General features: G+C 39.2%; 1 long non-coding RNA gene across 1 annotated transcript; it reads right to left on the reverse strand.

The window, feature by feature from the left end:
• Nucleotides 1-1,589: 1,589 nt before the first annotated feature.
• Nucleotides 1,590-4,014, reverse strand: LOC130168082 (uncharacterized). The gene is made up of 3 exons (XR_008827375.1): nucleotides 3,880-4,014; nucleotides 3,555-3,795; nucleotides 1,590-3,448 (listed from the first exon to the last, which is right to left on the reverse strand). It is a non-coding gene; the product is annotated as an uncharacterized LOC130168082 (long non-coding RNA).
• Nucleotides 4,015-6,678: the final 2,664 nt, after the last annotated feature.

Raw genomic sequence — 6,678 nt, forward strand, 5'->3', positions numbered from 1 at the left:
TATCGTATGGCCGAAAAATGCCAAAAAACGTCATAGTATAGTATGGCATAAAAGGTCAAAAACACATCATAGTATATTAAGGCATAAAAGGTCATAAAAACGTCTCAGTATGGTCAGGCATCAAACAATATAGTACAGAAAGGCATAAAAATGCCAAAAAACATCTGAGTATTGTAGGGCTGAAAAATGCTAAAAAACGTCATAGTATAGTATGGCATAAAACGTCAAAAATACATCATAGTATTTTAAGCAATAAAACTTCATAAAAACGTCATAGTTTGGTCAGGCATCAAAGAAGATAGTACAGAAAGGTATAAAAATGCAAAAAAAGATCTTGGTATCGTATGGCCGAAAAATGCCAAAAAACGTCATAGTATAGTATGGCATAAAAGGTCAAAAAAACATCATATTTTATTAAGGCATAAAAGGTCATAAAAACGTCTAAGTATGGTCAGGCATCAAACAATATAGTACAGAAAGTCATAAAAATGTCAAAGAAAATCTAAGTATAGTATGGCTGAAAAATGCTAAAAAAGTCATAGTATAGTATGGCTTAAAACGTCAAAAATACATCATAGTATTTTAAGCAATAAAACCTCATAAAAACGTCATAGTTTGGTCAGGCATCAAACTAAATAGTACAGAAAGGCATAAAAATGTCAAAAAAAAATCTAAGTATAGTATGGCTGAAAAATGCTAAAAAAAGTCATAGTATAGTATGGCTTAAAACGTCAAAAATACATCATAGTATATTAAGCATAAAAGGTCATAAAAACGTCATAGTTTGGTCAGGCATCAAACTAAATAGTACAGAAAGGCATAAAAATGCAAAAAAAAATTTAAGTATCGTATGGCTGAAAAATGCTAAAAAAGTCATAGTATAGTATGGCTTAAAACGTCAAAAATACATTATAGTATTTTAAGCAATAAAAGGTCATAAAAACGTCATAGTTTGGTCAGGCATCAAACGAGATAGTACAGAAAGGCATAAAAATGCCAAAAAAATCTAAGTATTGTATGGCTGAAAAATGCTAAAAAAGTCATAGTATAGTATGGCTTAAAACGTCAAAAATACATTATAGTATTTTAAGCAATAAAACCTCATAAAAACGTCATAGTTTGGTCAGGCATCAAACGAGATAATACAGAAAGGTATAAAAATGCAAAAAAAAATTTAAGTATCGTATGGCCGAAAAATGCCAAAAACATCATAGTATAGTATGGCATAAAAGGTCAAAAAAACATCATAGTATATTAAGGCATAAAAGGTCATAAAAACATCTAAGAATGGTCAGGCATCAAACAAGATAGTAAAGAAAGGCATAAAAATGCCAAAAAACATCTGAGTATTGTAGGGCTGAAAAATGCTAAAAAACGTCATAGTATAGTATGGCATAAAATGTCAAAAATACATCATAGTATTTTAAGCAATAAAAAAATAATAAATAAGGCATAAAATTTTCATGAAAAAACATTTCAAAAAGTTTCATAGTACAGTATGGCCTTGTACGTCAAAGTGTGATAGTATGAAGAGGCATAAAAATGTAAAAAAAATGTATTGTATAATAAGGCAGAGAAATGTCATCAAAAAAAGAATAAAATGAGTTTTATTTAAACAGCACCTTTCAAAACACAGTGACAAAGTGCCTTCACAAGAAAAGACAAAATTTGGGACAAACACTAAAACATAAATTATAATAAACAGCAAGTTTAAAGGCTTTACTTAATTTGCTGGAGAGAATAATGACAATGAGGTTCAGTAAAGAAAATTAGATAAAACAGTCTACAATAATTAAATTAATCTACAGGGAAAGTATAATTACTTAATATAACAGAAGAATATAAACATAAATAATAAAAAAAATGTAATAAAATAGTTAGCTGTTCAACTGTCATACAAATATCAAAATATACTAAGGAAAAAAAAATCAAACAAATGTCATTGTATAGTAAGGCATAATCACATCATCGTATAATAAGGCATGATAACATCTTAGTATAGTAAGGCATAAAATTTTCAAGTAAAATGTCATAGTATAATAAGTCATGAAATTTTTGTCATAGTATAGTGAGGCATGAAAACATTACCAAATGTCATACAATATTAAAGCATAATAGTCATTAAAATCTCAGTCTAAATAAAGAATAAAATTTTCATGAAAATTGGCAAAAACAGTAAAGTAGTATAGTAAGGCATAAAAATGAACATGCAAGAAACACTGCAAGAAAGAACCAGGGTTGAAGCTGAACCAAGGAGCTTCTTGCTTTTCTCTTCCTGCATTGACTTTACTAGTCTGTGTGTTTGTGCATCATTTACCATAAAAGAAAACAGTACAAACTTCACAATGACCAATTCATTTGCTGTGGCACCAGATTCCACCAGCTCAGGGAACCTTGTTCAATAAACTAGATCTCCAGTCCGCAAACACTAAATTATGGTATTCTGTATACTGTACCGTGTGTATGAGTGTGTGTGTCTCTCACGTGGCAAACTGCCACTGGGCTAATGGACGTCGCCATCTTGGTTTTTTGGAGGAGGGAGGGGTGGATCTGACCTGTGTCCCCGAGGACACCAAGTGCACCTACCCACATCAACCTGACAGCAACAGGTTCCTGGCTGAGCCGTGCGAAGATACTGCTAACACGGTTAGCTGACACAACTGTTAAGTGTGATAATACAGGATCTAGAGATAGATACTAGAGTTTGTGCTTTTCTAATTTGTGTAATGTACTTACTACTGAACACCGTTTTCATGTTAAACTGGTCGATACTTTCACCTGTGAAGGTGGTGACTGTGCTGGAGCTGAACACATTCTGCTCTTCAAATGTTGTTACTGTCATTTATCAACAACAGTAGAAATGAAGTAAAAGGCAAGAAACTGAATCTGTACTGAATCTGAACAAAGGACGTTACTTTCAGTTTCATTCATGTCGTAGAGACTCATCCTGACACTGACCTCAGTCAGTTTTTTTATATTTCTACTATAATTTCTACTTGTTACTAAATAAGATTCATCCAGTTCTCTTCTGGGTTGGACACACTTGCTGCAGATGTATGACGTTGGCAGCCAGAGGGGTTTTTCCTCCAGGAAGCGACCCCCGCTCTGCCACAGCAGCTTCAGCTCACCTTCCTCTTCCTGTAGGCTCTGGTCCTGGGTACAGGTAGTCCAGGTAGAGGAGGTGGAGGAACAGAGGAGGGGAGTGGTGCTGGAGCGAGGGGAGGACCAACAGCACTGGATGAGGGGCCATGCTGTTCATTCTCTGGAGGTGGAGGTGGAGGTGGAGGAGGAGGAGGAGGAGGAGGAGGAGGAGGAGGAGGAGGAGGAGGAGGCAGACCCCTGCTGGAGGTCCAAGGCTGCTCCTCCAGGACATTTAAGTTAAAGGTCTGTCCTTGTCCCACCTGGACCAAGGACAGACCCTTTTCTGAAGGGAGAGTCTGGCCAGCACCTGGAACACACAGACAAACAGACTGTTTTAGGACTTTCAGCTTTCATTAAAAGATAAATCACAGAACAGATTACAACACACCAACAGCTTTATGACAAACTCTTACCACTGAGTCCTCGATTCAATTCAAAGACCTGGATGTTGGTCTGAAGCCATCAACCTGGGGCTGGCCAGCACTGCCTCTCTGATGCCACATGATCCTGGAGACTGAATGACCAGCGAGTCCTCACGGTCCCTCTGGACCACGTGGCCACCGGGTGAAGACGCAGAGCCGGTTGCAAACGGCCTCCACCAGGCGGCTAACACTGGCCCAGTTTGCAGGGCCCGAGTTCAGTCCAAGAAGACAGCTGAAAGATAATCAGAGAGCAGTGTGTGTGAATATAGATCTGATATTCATTAGAGGAAACAGTGATATCTGAAGTGAATCTCACCTCTGGAGACTCTCCTTCCCAGGACAGGAGGTGTTCTTCCCCGTCGCTGCCTCTCCTGGTCTCTGGGAGGGAAGAACTCGCTCTTCCTCCTGCTCTGTCTGGCAGGTGTTGCCAGGAGCCTGGAAGTACTTGGCACTGGCTTGAGGAGAAAGGTTTTGGATCAAAAATTTATTTTATGTTTGTATGAAATGATAATACACAATATACTGAATCACAAGCTCTGAGACACACACATGTACCTGGGATGAAGTGGTTAAAGTGGAAACCAGAAGGCTGACCCCGCCCTTTGTCAGTCTACCTGTCTCTGTACAGCTGCACCTGCTGGGTCCTGAATGCAGGTGAGGCTCCTCTGTGTCTCCATGTGTCCTGGATGCAGAGAGAATCCAGCAAAGAGACGTCCAGGGTGACGTGGAGATCCTGGATGAGGAGGACCGTCTCCTCTGCCCCATGTGTCCTCCACCAACAGTGGAGCCTCCACTCCTCCAGGAGATCCACTGGATCACCTTGGCAACAGTCAGGCCGAGCATCCTGTGCTTCCCCTCCAGCGAGGACCGCTATGCTTCAATGTGACAACAGGCTCCTCCATCAATCTGGCCCCCGTCCTGGATAGCCAACACACCAACATTGGTAATCCAGGCAACTGTTTCAAAAGCAGCACCAGCAGCTTCTTTGCAATCGATTGGTAGCTGCTAATGCTAGCAAGCTAGTTTGTCCCTGTTTTTTTTCACCAATTAAAAAAAAAAAAAAAAAGCTAATGATAATGTTAGCAAACTAGCAGCCTGACTGTCAATTATTAAATTCATTCATCAATGAAAAATGCCAGCAAGCCAGCTGCTAATGCTATAACTAATGATAATGGGGGCAGGTATATATACTGTACACACACATTGCTGCCATGTATATCATTGTTAGCATTATAATTGTGATCAATGTTTAGTATTGTAGAAAAGAAGCTAATCCTGATGAACAGTGCTAATGCAAATGATAGCTAGCCCACCAATTTTTATTTGCAATCTATTTGGATAGTGGATTATAAAATACAATCATGCTTTCCCTTATACCTACATTCATACATTTGTGACGTACAAATGTTTGTATTTGCTCATTTTGCTTTCAGGCCAGTAGATGTTGCACTGCTCACATGAAGCATCAAGATATAAACCCTTTGTGGAACCGTTTTGCTGAGAAAGTAAAACCTCTGACGCTGTGGGACTCACATCCAGTACCAGGCAGCTGATTTCTGCAAGTAAAGAAGATATAACAGCCTGGGAAATTTTACTCACCGAGTATTTCACTTACTGACTGTGGACTGCGCACAGAGCCAGGTGTCAGTTCACTGAAGCCATGTTGGTTTCAGTCATGGGGCTGTCTCACCAGTCACTGTATGTTGGCAATCTTCATGTTACGATCCAGCTAGGGGAAAAGCGAAGCAACATAAAACCAGGTGTTATGGGTAAATCAAATTTACTGATTTAATTTATTGCATAACCAGGAGGCTAAATAAGTCAACAAAAATACAAACAAGGCAAGAGGACAACTGAAGTAGGGGAGCAGGAGCCAACAAAGAGCCTAACTATGCGATTCTAACAAACCCAAAAACACAAGAAGCAGCAGCCCTGTTCCTAATGTGTCCAACAGTCTTTTTCTAAGGGTGTGATGCACAATCAGAATTTTAAACCTAGCCCAGTCCCCAACAATCACTACCAGCATCTCACACCAAATCACAAATAACACACAAAAGTTCACAAGAGAGGAGCTGCCTAACATGTCAGCCGCCACTAATGTACGGGCCGGGCTCTTAAACTCTCTTCTCTGATGCTGAAATGGCACCAGCTGTGGTGAGGACTGACAGGATCATTGCCGCACCAATGGAAGCCGGCTGTGGATTCGGAGGCTCCTCCTCTCTGCTCCGACAGGGACAAGTAATCCATCAGTTAGTGTTAAAATGCCCGAGCTTTGTGCATCAACAGGCTGTAATAACAAGAACAGCTGTAGAAAGAGTCTTTGCTCTGCAAGCCGCCTACACCGGCTACCTGACCGCAGCAGGCTCCTGGATACGCGGTATGAAGTCGCTGCTAACACAGTTAGCACTTAGTGTTAAAATAATCTTAGAAGCTAACTGCATACGTGTCCACATTTGGTAAACACATATTGAGGAGAAACCTTGTAATATTAGCTGAAGTTACTGTGTGTAAGCTAACTGTGTGGTGTAACCGCTTGTATTAAAACCAGAGACCAAGGGAAAACATGTTATAACGTGTTTTAAAATGAGTTCTGCAAAGCGAAGGTGACGTTACCGAACTTAGTGTTAACATGTTTTATACATGTTTCCAGTGATGTAAACTGTTTAAATTGATGTCCAATAAAGTTATTTATGAAGCTCTTGCCTTAACTTTGTTGATGGTTTTTATAGAACAAATCTGGTATGAATTTTCACAATAGTAACACGTACAGCATTGTGTGACTACTTCTATGTTAGCTTCAATCAACAACATAAATACTAGAAATATTTAAATGTTGTCTGACAACACTGACAATGAAGGATCAAAAAACATGTTGATATTAATTGGTAAATACTTTCACCTGTGGAGGTGGTGACAGTGCTAGAGATGATCCATCACTTAATCACAGTTTAATATCTATAAATTCTGATCTTAAAAGTGTTGCTACCATCACCTGTCAACAACAGCAGAATGAAGCTGCAGGTAAGAAACTGAACCTGTGAAAACTGAAGACAGAATAATAAACAAACTCATCAGCAGTTAGTCTGTCATTTCATCAGAGGAAGATGAAGTGGGA

Source organism: Seriola aureovittata, chromosome 4, assembly GCF_021018895.1.
Source record: "Seriola aureovittata isolate HTS-2021-v1 ecotype China chromosome 4, ASM2101889v1, whole genome shotgun sequence".
NCBI lineage: Eukaryota > Metazoa > Chordata > Actinopteri > Carangiformes > Carangidae > Seriola > Seriola aureovittata.